The sequence below is a fragment of the Carassius gibelio genome, chromosome A4 (genome assembly GCF_023724105.1).
Source record: "Carassius gibelio isolate Cgi1373 ecotype wild population from Czech Republic chromosome A4, carGib1.2-hapl.c, whole genome shotgun sequence".
NCBI lineage: Eukaryota > Metazoa > Chordata > Actinopteri > Cypriniformes > Cyprinidae > Carassius > Carassius gibelio.
Genome location: NC_068374.1, coordinates 16,442,908 through 16,459,197, shown reverse-complemented (window position 1 = coordinate 16,459,197; position 16,290 = coordinate 16,442,908). Strand labels below are relative to the sequence as shown.

Here is a 16,290-nt window from a genome sequence, read left to right as displayed (position 1 = left end):
CATCTGAATGTACATCTCCACGTCATCATGCGCCGTCATTCGTGGCATCAGCTGGACGGCTTGGACACGGGGGTCAGGCAGCGGCGTGCGGTGGGTGGCGGCGCGGAGGGCGGCGAGCTCACGTTCGGCGTCTCCTTGACATGAGGCCATGTGTTCCATTATCTGCTGCTGGCGGATGCTCACCTCGGTGAGGTGTTTTAGCAGCTCTTCCATGCCGGGGGAGGAGCGGCCGCCTGTGGAAACAGAGCAGATGCAAATGAAAGGGGGAAAAAAAGAAAAACAAAAAAAACAAACGGGTGGCTTTAACGGTCTCCTCAGGGGTCGGTTGTCGGTGTCCACCTCACACTCTTGCCCGCGTTCTCCACCAGTGTGGCGGGGTGAGGAACTACACGACAACCGATGGACAGAGAAAGTCCCCGAAGGGTGGATTTATTAAATGAATAGTGCTCTGGGTGAAGGCGGTGTTCTCCGTGGCGCTTCAAGTCCCTCGTGCTCGCTGTGTCCTGAGTGGTGGATCCCGTGCTGTGCTCTCCTTGGTGGGGCTGACGGTCACACGCTGCTCTCTGAAACAGAGGAGGTAAGGGTTAGCATCTTTGTTGGGAGACATTCCTCACCACTCTGCCTTCCTCCTCTGCCTAAGTAGGCGCCGCTTGATGAGCTGCAGGTGCGGCCGCTCAGCCCGTGATGAGCTAGTGCCGGTGATTCCAGTGTGTTGCCAGGGCGACGCTGACGAGCGCTCGGGACGCATGTCACAATATATATATATATATATATATATATATATGTCACAAGGTGATGATCTTTAGGGGCGGAACCAAAATTCGGGAAGTTTGGTTCCGCCCGGAAGTGTTTCCGCCCGGACCGGAAAAACAGAACACCGGAACTTCCGGTAGCGCCGTAAGAGGGAAAATCAGGGAATTCGATGCACCTGTGCCTAGTTAGGGACAGCGGTTGGTGATTGGAGGATACGCTGGACAAGGCAGTACTTAAGGCCAAGTTATTTCACAGTCTGGGAGCTCTTTCTGGTGTGTGTGAAGCACTGTGTCGTGCCCGTCTTGGTGCGCTGCTGGTGGCTGTCTAACTCTCTCTCTCCCTCAGGCTGGAATTGTATGATTGTGAAGACATCGCGAACCTTAAAGGTTGAGAAGTGAACGGATTATTCGGCGAATTGAGACGACGTGAAAAAGGGGATTGGAAGCGGCATTGATGTGAGTACTAAGAGCAAGCCGAAAGTGCCCTGTATATTGACCTGGCGTTGTGTAGATCTCCCCAGGAGGAGGAGGGCGGCCCTACCCCTAATATAGCGTGGTGGGAGAGCCGAAGGAATACTTATTGAAGTAGTCACAACGATGACATCACTAGCTAGGCCGCATATTCCATCGCCAGATCCGAACCAAGCGAAGTGAAGGAAGACGGGTGTCCTTTTCGTACACTGAGTGTGGTGGGTGAGTCTTCGTGCTGTGAACACCTATAATTTTGACGTGGTGCTGTATATTGCTGTGGGTTGCTGTGTATTGCCGTGTGTCCTGTCAGATAAACCCCCGCCTTCACGCACTCCGTCGCGGGAGGATAAGGAGACTGCTGGTTCTAGCCTAGTTCAGTACAGTATATGTTGTGAGCGTGCTTCAGATCTCCGGAGATAGCACAGTACGCTGTGTTCAGCCCAGAGGTGAGAGCCATTCAAAGCAAACTAACTGTGCTATTGTGCCCAAGTTGATACCTGTGGAGAGAAAAGGAGAGAGAGTGAATAACACGAGGAGGAATAGAGCGAACCCTGTACTTACAGTACGTTGTGTCCAGCCCAGAGGTGAGAGCCATTCAAAGCAAACTAACTGTGCTTTGTGTCCAATCTGATACCTGCGGAGAGAAAAGGAAAGAGAGAGTGAGTAACACAAGGAGAAACAGAGGAAACCTGTACTTACAGTACGCTGTGTTCAGCCCAGAGGTGAGAGTCATTCAAAGCAAACTAACTGTGCTATTGTGCCCAAGTTGATACCTGTGGAGAGAAAAGGAGAGAGAGTGAATAACACGAGGAGGAATAGAGCGAACCCTGTACTTACAGTACGTTGTGTCCAGCCCAGAGGTGAAAGCCATCCAAAGCAGAGTAACTGTGTTTTGTGTCCAAGTTGACACCTGTAGAGAGGAGGAGAGAGAGTGGATAACGCGAGGAGAAATAGAGCGAAACCTGTACTTACAGTACGCTGTGTCCAGCCCAGAGGTGAGAGCCATTCAAAGCAAACTAACTGTGCTATTGTGCCCAAGTTGATACCTGTGGAGAGAAAAGGAGAGAGAGTGGGTAACACGAGGAGAGACCGAGGAAACCTGTACTTACGTCGCTGCCTGTGGAGAAAGAGAAAGCGAGTGAGCACCCAAGGAACGAACTGTGTGAACCAGTACTTACTGTGAGCTGCAATCAGCGAAGAGGTGAGAGCAAAACCAAGCCGAATTAACTGTGCCTTTGCGTCCCAGCCGTTGCCTGTGGAGGAAGAGAAAGAGAGTGAGCACCCCGAGAACGAACTGTGTGAACCAGTACTTACCGTGAGTTGTATTCAGCGAAGAGGAGGAAGAAGGAGGGCGCTACGGATACCTAAGACTCTGGCCGGGCCCCGAGCCCCACGCCCCGGATCCCCGTGGCCCCCTTGCTCCCTGACCTCTTCCCGGCCATAGCCCATCTGGAGGGCCGAGTCAGAGTTTAGTTTTAATTGCCCTTTCCCTATTCCCCAAGCTATTTTTAAATATTTAAATAAAGATTGTTTTATCACTTACTTGTTCTCGTGTTGTTTGGCCATTGGGTTGGCTTTGGGGACCTCCTCGAGGTGGAAGTTGAGAAGGGGTGTGGCTTAGTCAAAGCATAGCCGCCCCTGGGTGTGACATATATATATATATATATATATATATATATATATATATATATATATATATATATATATATTAAATACAGATTTTTTTTAAATACAAAAACGAGAACACCGAGATATATACCGTTTATTGTAAATCGGCCCAAAAAATAGAGAGATTAATTTTTGCCCATATCACCCAGCCCAAATAATGACATAATGTACATTCATAATGTACACTCGTTCACATCAAAATGCACAGGGTCCTTATTCACAAAACATCTTTAGGCTACAGGTAACTCCTAACTTGCTGATTAAGAAGACACTCTTTAAAAAAAAAAAAAAAAAATTAGTTATTAAAAGTTCTGCTCTTCATGAAATATATATCACTAACATCATTACAAACAACAGAATCAAAATTTAAACATTTCAAACCGCGAAATTTTAGGACCCTTAAGATAGAACTTAAAAAGAAGCTTACATTCTGACACCTTGCTGGAGCATGTTTTAATGTGTCTGCTACAATGTCTTCCACTTTGGCTTGCTGGATTCCAGGATTGGACCTCATCACTGCCTCTGTAATATGAAGTCCCATAATTATGAAGTGTTAGATTTTGGTGTATTTGGCTGAGCAGTAGTTTGACCTAAGAGGCTAATTATATGGGCCATTTGGTTCACACTTTTGGAAACAAAGACAGCTGGTTCCAGTTGATTGCAAATACTTGACTAAATATTTGACTAAAGCTAATTAAAAACCAATAATCTTTAAGAAGCAATACTTCAAAAAGTACTGGTAGTACTGATTGTTTTGGATTCACTGAAATATTGTATGTACTTATTATGATTTTCATGATGATCAGGTTTTGGAGTGGTCTCTTCCCTTTTTTCCCCTTTAGGCTGAATTCCTTCCAAACGCCGTAGGAGGCCACTGCCCGCATTACCCGCCGGGTGTTCTCCCCAGGGTTTGAACCTCCAACGAGGCATAAATGATGTGTCTGCAAGATGGAATAAATTTTCTAAATAGTTCAGTTTATTTATTTTTTTATTAACATAAATTTGTTAATTAAGCATTTCACAGACTGTTCACCAGTAACACACCAGTTTCTTCCTAAAGGTGTCGTCTTTTATCTTTTCTTCAAGGGAGAGGAGTTCATTGATGGTGCCACACACTTCAAGGCTCATCTCCTCTGCTTGCTGGCAAGTCCCATCACCCAGGGCACGAGCATAAAGTTCATGCATGGCTGCTATTGAGCTCCTCATTGCCTTCATCTCACTTTCTATGCTTACTATTTTTTGAGTGAGGAGGGTAAGGAGGTGATCTGAGGAGAATCAATATTTATCCGTTAAAATTAAGGTATGTAAAACTAGGATTTTCTTTTAATATTCACAATAACCGTCAGCTAAAGGGATAGTTCATTGAAAAATGAAAGTTATGTCATTAATTGCCCACCCTCATGTCGTCACAAACCTGTATATCTGCAGAACACAACTTAAGATATTTTTGATGAAATCTGAGAACTTTCTGACCTTCCACAGACAGCATTTAGCTGAAATGTTCTCAGACCCAGAAATAAAGTAATAACATAGTCTATGTGACATCAGTGGTTCAATTTTTATTTTTATGAAGCTACAAGAATATTTTTTGTGTGCAAAAAAAAAAAAAAACTTAATTCAATGATTTACTCTCATGTGTCACTGTCCTCCTCCGTTATCAAGAGTACCACGAAGCATGTGTGTGCAGTCTTATGCTTGTAAACAAGGAACAGCGTTTGTGTCTTCTACGTCAGCAGCAGATTTTATTTTCGTATTTTATTCGCATACATAGAACACATCAAATATGGCAAATGATTAAGTATGGTAAGGTTAAACATTACTTCATGCAAATCTCATTGGTTCCTTAAAATCTGTTTTACATGAGGGTGCATAAAAAATGACATTTTTATATTTCAGTGAACCTTAAAAGTAACCATGAGTCCAACAAAGTAGAAATGCAATACTATTTTTCTTCTTAGGCTGCATTTGGACTTGGTATTAACATGCGATCACTGTGCCTGTATCACATTAGCAGTGCATTTACATTTAGTAATTTAGAAGACACTTTTATGGTAGCTTTTACAGTTTTTAGCAGTACCTATATAGCGTGGGATTATTGTGATTTATTGATTGATCACAGACTGGCTAATTAATCTAAACATACCAAAATCAAATTTCCCAAAATTAATCCGGTATGATCAGAAAGAAAAAATGTCATATTGTTCAGACGCATTTTACGATTGAAAGGAGAGTGCAGAAAAAGGATATGTGAACCTGGAGCACTTGTCTTAAGTGTAAATTTTTCGAAATAGTTTATACATAATCTGAAAACTAAATAAATAATCTCTCCTTTGATGTATGGTTTGTTATGAGGACAATAATTTGGGTGAGATACAACTGTTTTAAAATCTGGAATCTGAGGGTAAAAAAGTAGAAATGTAAAGATTAAAATTTAAAGTTAAAATGAAAGGTAATGCACTGTTAAAAAAAAATAAGATAGAAATAGTTCACCCAAAAAGGAAAATTCTGTCATTTACTCGCACTCAGGTTGTTCCAAACATATGCATTTTATTTTTTCTGCTGAAAAAAAAGGTAAGCATTTTGCAATTTGATGAATATGTGTAACCGGTTGCTGGTCCTCACTGACTTGCATAGTATCCCCCCCCCCCCCCCCCCTCCCCATATAATGGAAGCCAGTTGGGACGAGCACATTTTTTGCTTAACAGCATTCTTCAAAATATCATCTTTTGTGATCAACAAAAGAAGGATACTAATACAGTTTTGGAGCATCATGAAGGTGCTAAAAAAAAAAGGTAAATGTTGACAGAATTTACATTTTTGGGTGAACTATCCTTTTAAGATAATCTAGACTTGGAAGACAGTTGAATCTCAAAATGCAGTATTATTTTATTTTATTTTTTATAACAGTGCACAGACAGGTAAGTTGAATGTAACTGCTATCTTGACAGAAGGCTAATCACAGTGAATGTTTACAGGAGCTGGTTTAACCAGCAGTGGAGAGAGTCATGAAGGAGAATCACCAAATAACACCGATAATGAAGGTAAGTGTAACAGTTAAAGTGCATATTGCAAATTAGAGAGACATAATTTAGAAACTAGATTTAAAATATGCTTATAAATAATCTACTGTAGTTGTTTCGTGGACCATAGTTCTTAACTATATACAGTTGAAACTATGTTCGAACATCTGAATACAGGTTGCATGTTAATGCCAAGTGCAAACACATCCTTAGTTAATGCAACATAATGCTAAAGTAATGCTGATGAATAGAATGGGGCTATGCACTATAATTAAAACAAAAAAAACAACACTACCATTTTTCAGGGTGTCTCTGGGTGGAGTTGGCCTTATTGGCACATCTGGCATGGGAAGCTCTTCACATCTTGATGGCATCTTTATTGATTGATTGAAGGTTTGCTTGTTGGGTAATTTTAATTTTTTATTTTCCGGTGGAACTGGCAGCTGAGGTTCCACTGTTGTAATAATAAAAGTTAAATAATAAAAAAAAAGTATACTGGTATTGGGATTGACTACTGAAATTTAGTTATTCTGACACTTTTTGTATGAAAATGTACACAAGTTGTAAATTAAAGGTATAGTTCACTCAAAAATCTAAAATATGTCATTAATGACTCACCCTCATGTCGTTTCAAACCCGTGAGACCTCCGTTTATCTTCAGAACACAGTTTAAGATATTTTAGATTTAGTCCGAGAGCTCTCAGTCCCTCCACTGAAACTGTGTGTACGGTCTACTGTCCATGTCCAGAAAGGTAAGAAATACATCATCAAAGTAGTCCATGTGACATCAGAGGGTCCGTTAGAATATTTTGAAGCATCGAGAATACATTTTGGTCCAAGAATAGCAAAAACTACGACTACGTGGACTACTTTGATGATGTTTTTCTTACCTTTCTGGACATGGACAGTATACCATGGGTAGAGAGGTCTCACGGGTTTGAAACGACATGAGGGCAAGTTATTAATGACATAATTTAGCAAATTGGGTGAACTAACCCTTTAAAAGAATCATAATTAAAAGTGTTCCTTTAAGAAGGCCTACCAGTGGTTTTGCAATCCAACCGGCTTTTCTTTTGGGGGCGAGGTAGTACAGAAATATCTTTAAAAAAATATATTTTTTAAAATTATTTCTAGTCATATTACTTTAGTCATTTAATTGTGAACTTTTCACATACTCAGGTTCATACCTTCTTCAGAGCTGCTGAGACACACTGGTCGTCTTTTCCTTTTGGGGGAGTCATCACAGCTCTCAAGTGAAGATTGCACAGCTGCTTTTTTCGACCACTTTTTAGCTCTTTCATAGTCATCTGAAGCAAAAATATGGTGAGTACAATTTGGCATTTCTTTACTGTTGTTGCAGTAATGTTCTTTTTTTGAATGGTCCTTTAAGTAAAAAGGAATACCTGTTTTAGCAAACACCCTGACCCTGTGCTTGGCCCAATTTTCTTTATCAGGCAGTTCAAGCTTTTGTATTTTTTTTGTTGCATTCATTGGTGGCCAGTAACAGTATTGTACCTGCATTAAAATAGTACAATTATTGAATTATGATATGAATAATGAAGTATTAAAACTTCAAAGTTAGAATAAGAAAGCAAGAGCAGTTGAAAATGTAAATCAAGAAAAAGCAAAAAAAAAAAGTTAATTACTTAAAGAACAGATCTCTAACAATTAGTCGACATCTAAAAGTTTTGAGAAGGGTCTGGCTTACACTCTCAGACACTTGTGCTTCTGCTAGCGACGTCACTTGCAGTCTTTATTTTTTTTATTTTGTTCTATTTATTGATAACTTTTTGTTTGAATCTCTCAACATTTTACAACCGTAGCCAGGTGGTGAAGACAAGAAAAAAGAAACTAAATTACAATGTAGCTTGCAATCACTTGCACTCTACGCTACCTGTGATGTCACTTGCAATCAACATAAATCGTGCTAGTTGCCAATGGAGACAAGACGCTGTGCTGGTGATTTAAAATATTAAAACTAAATTAGTTGGCCTACTACTATAACGTACAGGGTCCTGCAAGAAAAAGACATGACCGGCAAATCCATGGCCACAGAACAGCAGAATATGAACGCAATGCACAAAGTCTTTCGTTAAGCGTTTTCCTCCTGTAGAAAAAACAAGGCAAGCAGATGTATATGAACACAATGCGCAAACTTTGTCCTCCCATACAGCAAAACGCTTAATGTGGCCTACTAACTAAGATGATAAAGACAATTCAGTAGGTCTAGCCTATATGTCTTGTTGTTGACTCAAAGTATATACAGACCAGCACATATGAACATGCATTATGAAATGCATTAAGTGATTTTAAAAGGAACAGCTCCGTACAGGCAAGCAGACGAGTACAGAACGCAGTGCGTTAAATTGTACATTAAATGTTTTCCTCCTATAGAAAATCATTATAAATAAAACACATAATGTAGATTAATGGACAAAGACAGTGATATAAACGAGTTGTAGACAGTTTATTCTATATGAAAAAATGCTTAACGCAAAACTTTGCGTGTTGCGTTTATTCTGGGCTCACCTGCTTGCCTGTACATATTAGTTATGTATTTTAATAATGTAGAGAAACATATTGAGTTTGGCCTTTATCGTCTTAGTCCATTATGCCACAGTTTGCAGTATGTGAGGAAAATAATATATACATATTCATTAAAATAATGAACTGCATATTAAAATATCAAATTAAATAGCATCTTAATACATTAACACTTTTCTTTTATTGGTCGGGTGAAATATGCTAATTTTTTGAGAGAGGAATTTGGGGTTTTCGTGAGCTGTATGCCAAAATCATCAGTATTAAAACAATAAAAGACCTGAAATATTTCAGTTGGTGTGCAATGAATCTAAAATATATGAAAGTTTAATTTTTATCATTACATTATGGAAAATAATGAACTTTATCACAATATGCTAATTTTTTGAGAAGGACCTGTAAGCCAATTAAAAGCTTTAAATTAGAGAAAAAATTAAGTTGCCAGTCAGAAGTTTAAGTCTCTTCTGTTCACCAAGTCTGCATTTATTTAATCCAAAGTACAGCAAAACAGTAACATTTGTACATATTTTTACCAGCCTATTTAAAATAGCTGTTTTCTATTTGAATATATTTCAAAATTTAATTTATTGAATATCCTCGATCTGTTTTTTCGCTCTTCTTTATTATTTTTATGTATTATAGAAGCATCGGATCGGAACTCAGTATCCGTAGATACCGAAAATCAAATGACTCGGACTTGGAATCGAGGGCAAAAGAAACCTGATCGGGACATCCCTAATTGTAATTTAGTTTATTTTTTCTTGTCTTCACTACCTGGCTACAGTTACAAAATGTTGGGAAATTCAAACAAAAAGTAATAAAAAATTCAACAAAATAAAAAATAAAGACTGCAAGTGATGTCACTAGCGGAAGTGCAAGTGTCTGAAAGTGCAAGTCCGAGAGTGCAAGTGCAAGTCTGCAGCCAGACCCTCTTGAAAGTTTTACAAAATTACAATACAATGCCATCACACATTATTTTTAAACGTTTGTTGTTGATAAAAGTGAGACAGAATTTAATACCTCATCCTTCATAAACAACCAGATATCTGGCACCATTTCACATGTTCCCTCCTCTGAAAATTCTACAATTGCATACATTCTACAAAAAAGAAAAAATCATAAATGCGAAGGATGATGTGTACATTTGTCTTATACTACATATGACATCCTGTTACCTTTGATTAAAATTCATGGAGCACTGACAGAAAAATCTCACTTCTCTTTTCTGTGCTAATCTTAATACTTGTGAGTTCTGTTTTTGAAATCCATGAAATGGTGTTGTGTTTTCTTTTGTATTTGTAGGCACCAATCAAAAATGACATGCATGGGCTGTCGAACAGTGGCTCAGGTTTACTGTAAACACGGCAAAGCACTCTTTGTTCTTTGTCAGCCACTTGCAGGACTTCACAGCATTGACCACCGCTGAGGACATATGCACTGTCTTGGGTCTTTGTAGAGATTTTGTCTACAGTTGTTGTTTTTTTCTGTTCGATTTTCTCTTCCATCCTCCTAGCAACCTGAATCAGTGGGTTTCTACCAGAACGCACCATCCTCTTGAGTGTCTGCAGGTAGTTTTCAAACATGAAAGCACTACATTTCCAGACCACCAAAGTTTTCGGCATCTTGTGCTATGTGCAGCATTGCATGTGTGTTGTAAACGAGGAATTCTTGTCCATAAAGATTCCAACCTTTTTCCACAAAATAATGCAGCAGTTCATCTGCATATTTCGAGTGTTCCTGCACAAGACTTGGACATACCAAAATTATCATGGCTATGCTAAAGGAAAGGAAGTGCAAATACATTTCATCAGGCAGTATACCCTTCAACACAATCTTCCCAGTGTAAAGAAGGAACTGACGAAACTCAGTTGCTTTCCACCTGTCCAGTTCCTCAAGACCTCTAGGCTTTCGCACAAAAGTAGATGGGATGCATTTCCGAAGAGACCGCAGTCTTGCACTAATCTCTGTGATTTGGCTTGCTGAAACCCTCACAACTCTGTCTCCTCTGGTCCAGATGTGCAGGAGTCTTTTCATTACACCTAGACAAGCCTGGTGCATGTAATCAATGGGAAAACTCTGCACCATGTCTATGGGGAGGTGAGACAGAGGTGTGTTCCCATGATGATGCTGAATTTGTGATTGATTTCTGAATGTTTCATCTGTCCTGAGTTTGAGGTCAGCTGTTTCTTGGTATGTGACTCTGTTTAATCATGCACCTTTTTGCTCACATCGGTCGCAGCCAAAGTACCCAAAGAACAGTTTGATATTCTTCACTAATGCACGAGCTGGAGCATCACACACAAAGCACCTCAAATTTACTTTTATTTTTCTTCCCATGTAGTGAATCCCATGATTCATCAGATGAGCCAGTTCCCTTACTGTGTCTTCCAAAAAGCCAAGATCTGTTGGTCGACTCACACCGCTTGTCAGAGCCGTGGGGAAAATGGTGACTGGGTCTAACATGACTGCACAAAGAACTGGCCACATACATGTTTTGGAGCTCTTGTACAGTGGTAAGCCATCAATGTTGAATGATAAATCAAGACATTGGAGTTCTGCTAGATCAGGAGGGTAATTTTCTAGTGCTGTTTGTAATTTCTGTGTTAGTGGAAAGTAAACATTCCATTCCAGATCATTGCTTTATGTCAAGTTGCCGGGGAGTGTGCAAGAGAGTCCGGGCAGTCGAGGGTAATTCATTGTGTCCATGCCTTTGTAGCAATTTGAGCAGGTTGTCAAGTCCATTGTTTTATCTGTTATTCACTGGCCCATGTGGACAGTTATTTTGCCAGCGACACGTCCCTACTGTCGTCTTCTGCTTCTCCTTCAAGGTCAGAAGCCGAGGATTCATTCAAACTGTTAATACCCTCCCATGTCGCTGCTCTTGACTGTTCTTCCACATTTGCAGAATGCAAATGGTGTTCATTGTCAGATGAACACTCTCCACAAACCATCTCCATGTCAACATCCTTTTGTAATTGTTCTTCAAGTGAAAGATCAAGTGATTGTACTTCAGCTGGTGGATTACTCTCCAGGTGAGATGGAGATCTGGTCAGAGCATGCCTTGTTGTTCTCCAAGCATGAACATATTTCCTGTGCATCTCTCTCTTTTCAGAGCTCATTCTAAGAGACAGTTGTAGTGTTTATATTTATAGGATTTTAATCAGGAAGAAAAAATGTCAAATTTCTCCCTCAGATCAGAACTATTAATTTTTATCTATTCGGTTGTTAAGTGATGACGTAAGAAGTGCTGTTTCTGGATCCAAGCCTTGACTCACTTCACTTGAGAATACGACCTCAGCAGCCGTTTATGAGCACTGTTTATTTATATTTATCAAGCTAAACCCTTTTAAACTTACGGTGGACACTACAGTATCTGTGCTCACAGCGTTCCAAACATAAATAATTTGTATATTATACAAACACTTATTTTCATTGTCTGGCTATCTTGGACTTCAGTATGGAGTTCAAGGTTAGGATTATAACATTTTCGCTAGTATTATACTATATTTGTGAGTTTATATTAGCACCTTTTGTTGTTTTCTCATGGCATCTAATAGAGCGTTTGGATACGGAAGCGGTGACACGTGACGTCAGACTTAACAAGCGAATAGTAAATAAGTGTCAAGAAGAGTGGGATACATGTACAAATAATAACACTCCAATCAGCTAATCAACTCAAAACACCTGCAAAGGTTTCCTTAGCCTTCAAAATGGTCTCTCAGTTTGGTTTACTAGGCTATACAATCATGGGGAAGACTGCTGATCTGACAGTTGTCCAGAAGACAATTAAATATATATATAGATAGATAGATATAGATATATATATATATACTACTGCTATATTTAAAGGACCAAAGACATTTTATTGGTAAGATTTATTTTAACATTCTTTTTGCTTTAACTTTATCAACTTTAATGTCAGTAAAATTAATATCAAGCTTATTTTCCTCAAATAGTAAGTGTACTGATTGACAGTTATGAAGTAAAGTTTAAAAACTTTTTTTTGTGATCTTTCAACACTAAGGACAAATCCCCTGCAAGGTACATGTACTTCCCAAAGTATAATGTATGTAATATATAACTTGATTAGTTTTGATTAAACTAATTAAATAGAACTTAAATGTAAACTTTGCAAATATATTACCTTTAAGTGTTGAAGGCGAAATGAGAGAACTGTAGTGGACAAAAACATTAAAAAAATAAAATAAATCAACATTAATGCCTTGTTAATCTTAGGGAAGTAGGCACTTACAATGCATATTCATTGATAAAATATTACTTGGCTATGTAATTTACAGTTCAAAGGAACTTAAATTGCAAATATCCAACTTGATCACCTTTTAAATGAAGCTAAGGATCATTACTTGCCTTGACAATAAAGATTGTAAGAACAAAAATCAGAGGCGGCAGTAGATGTTGCAAAATCTAATAATAGAAAAAATGATATATTACTCACAATTACTAAACACAACAATACAGACTTTAGCCAATTTTGCAAGTTTAAATCATATTAATATTGAAGATATCTGTGAAATTATGCTATAAGAATTTGTTTGACATTTAAAACAGGAAAGGATGTCAATGATCTGTTTCCAGACATCCGTGTATCTGATCTGCAAATCATTTAGTTTGGGATTGGCCTGGTTTAGGCAAGTAAATGTTTTAATGTATGAATAAGACAGGTGTATATACAGATATGTTCATATATAGAATACTTTCAAATTCAAATACTACTTTATTCACTAAATACTAATCAGAGCTGGGTAGTAATTGTTTACATGTAATCTGGATTATGTAATCAGATTCCAGAAATACTATACTATGGAATAAAAAGTACTTGTAATTTGATTAAATTACATTTTAAAATACTAGAAATCAGACTAGCTATTTTTTATGGATTAGCCTACATGATTAAATATTATTTACACAATAACAATAATTTATTCATAATTAATTGATTCTCCTTTATTCTTTAAAATAATAAACGTGTACACGTTCTGAAGTATTGGCATTGAGTAGTGTTATGTGTGTGGTTGTAGTTTTTGTATTGGACTGTGAAGATTAGTGATGCTTATCAAAATTATGCCGTTAGGTGGCAGTACCAACGATGTTTCGTCCAGCAGTAAATTACTGAAGAAGAATACTGCCAACGTGACTAACGGAGGAACAAACCTGAGACAGGTAAGAAAACTGTATAATTGATTCCAAGGGCAGACATTTGTATCAAATGCAACCAATAGTGGGAAAAGGAAGAGAATCAGGTAGGAGCAGAGTGGAGGAGAACAAACACAAGGTTACGACTGGGGCATACAAGATCAAATAGTACAATGCATCTTATATAGAAACATCCAACATGACTGTGCGAGGTATGTGGCGTACTGTAGGGAATATATAGTTGAAAGCAATTAATTTCTTAAATTCTGGTCGAAATGTTAAGACACTACTGTTACAGTTATTGACAAGCACTAATCTGAACAAGCAAATATAAAAATTTTATTTATTTTTTTAATCCCCTTTCTCTCGTGAAGAGGACGGAGGAGCTGGAGACGCAGCGTCAGATGAAGCTCGATGAAAAATCTGAACGAATATGCCTGGTTTTAGTGATTTATAGAGATGATAGGTTAATCGAGTTAGTGTCAGTGGACCAATAGCGGGATAGGTGGCGGTAATGCACTAAAAGTTTGCGATCTGCCGTAAAACAAGAGGAGGAGGAGGAGACGGGTAAGAATTCTGCCACGTTGTTATTACGCTATAAATTATTTTAAATTCTTGATCTTCATTAGTGATCGATTTTGAATCATTAGTCAGTAGTAGCACTGCAAGTGTGCTGGGGTTGATCTCACAACTAAAGTCCACGGCAAGCTTGCAAGTCGAAATAAATAGCTGAATAAAGACCGTAACAATGCAATTGGCTTTGACAGATTATACATCTATTGAACAATTACGGTACTCGAGGCTCGACTCGGACTATGCGGTTGCTAGTGTACCCTGGTTGATTGCTAATGTACTGCTATACGGTTGCTAGGGTGACGTTACTTGCGGTTAAGTCGACTTGAAATATAGAAACGTGTGGTTTTGTATTAAATATTGACCCAGATTATGAAATGCATTCATTAGGCTTAGAGTAAGGCAAGCTTAAGAAATGTGAGCGTCTAAGGAGTGTGTGAAAGTTATGGATTTATTTTACGTATTTTGTAATTTTCATTAATGTTATCCGTAGTTCTCTCTCTCTCTATCTCTCTCTCTACATATATGTATATGTGTATGTATGTATGTATGTGGATTGGTTTAGGCACCGATGCCATTTTAAAAGTATTGAAATGGCACTGGTATCCTTAAAAACGATTCGCAACAGATTTTCATGTAATATAATAATAATATAGGTTATAGACGGTTTCAACCATAGACATCATATAAGTAGACGCCCTATTGGCCGTTGGGCGACGAGATTTGAGGCCGCCATCTTGAACCGGTCGTACTCCTAGTTTCGTTGCGTAGCAGCAGTTAAGATACCAGCACTGTGCAGCAATTTCCTGTTCTAATCGGCGTAACATCGCATGTACGGCTCGGGATTACTTTTCACAAGTAAGATTTAACATTACTATTATTACTACTATTGTTATTTGTGTTTGTGCACGTGATTTCAGGAAGTAATGTATATTAACCCTCTAAAGGTCTTCGTTTCCTGTCCACACTCGTGTTTTTTGACAATAACATTTAATTTTGTAACAAGATAATAGTTTTTTTTTTTACAAATGTAATTTTACTCTGTTTGTTAATGTTTTTACTCAACATTTGTGCAGTTTTTGGAGGATTAATGATATCTTCAAAATTTCTATAAATAAATGTTTATTTAAATAGGCTTTTTACAAAAAAAAAACAGCATTTTATGTAAAATTCACTTTATAAAAGACACAGATTTCTAACTTTCATTCATGTGGATAACATGGATAATTTTAAATGATTTAATGTAACATTTATACCCATTTTTTGGAAAATGCAGTTAAAAAAAAAAAATCACTTTAACCACTAGATGGCTATAGAGCTCCACTATATGCTATTTGCTATTTGACTACCTGAAATATATCTTTTCACAAGTTGGATTCAGTTGGATTCATATCTAAATATTATAAAATCACAATTATAACAAAAATAAAATATTTTTTGTCAAATTTTTGTATTTTTTTACTGAAAAAATCCCAGTTTTTCAATGATGTTAAATTACAATGCATTGCAGGCAGTAAGCATGGTAAACCGCATGACTTCTGTAGACAGGGTTGGAGCCGGTGTGTGTGTGTGTGTGTGTGTGTGCGTGTGTGTGTGTGTGTGTGTGTGTGTGTGTGTGTGTGTGTGTGTGTGTGTTAAATTGTTTTGTCTCATCCTGTCATCTCACTCTCTCTCCCTCTTTGGTGGTTCTGCATTTTGCATGATTTTTTTAAAATAATTATAAGAGAGCAGTTGTTTTATAACCTCACAAGTGTGTGTGTGTGAGTGAGTGAGTGAGTGTGTGTGTATGAGTGTACACATTGTCGGTGTCAGTGTCACCACTTTATATTTGTGTTGGTTCTGCATTTTGAATGATTTTATTTGACAAAAGATAAGAGAACAGTTTTTATAGTCTCAAAAAATGTATTCCTCTATATACAGATATCATTATAATTAAAAAAATTTTTTTTTGTAGATCTAGAAAGTGTTGAGAGCCGTAGAAGGTTTCATACCATTTGGACAAAGGGAACATTTTTTTTTATTTGAGCAAAAGTCATTTCGGGTCAAAAAGACCCCGAAGACCATCTGAGGGTTAAGGTTACTTTGTTCATATTTTCTCTGTTCTGTAAAGT

General features: G+C 38.0%; 1 long non-coding RNA gene across 2 annotated transcripts; it reads left to right on the top strand.

Moving 5' to 3' along the window:
• The first annotated feature begins 760 nt into the window (after window positions 1-760).
• Window positions 761-2,765, top strand: LOC127971900 (uncharacterized). Of its 2 annotated transcripts, none has more exons than XR_008156956.1 (2): window positions 761-1,669; window positions 1,946-2,765. It is a non-coding gene; the product is annotated as an uncharacterized LOC127971900 (long non-coding RNA). The 2 variants fall into 2 exon arrangements; XR_008156955.1 differs by having other exon boundaries at window positions 1,808-2,765.
• Window positions 2,766-16,290: the final 13,525 nt, after the last annotated feature.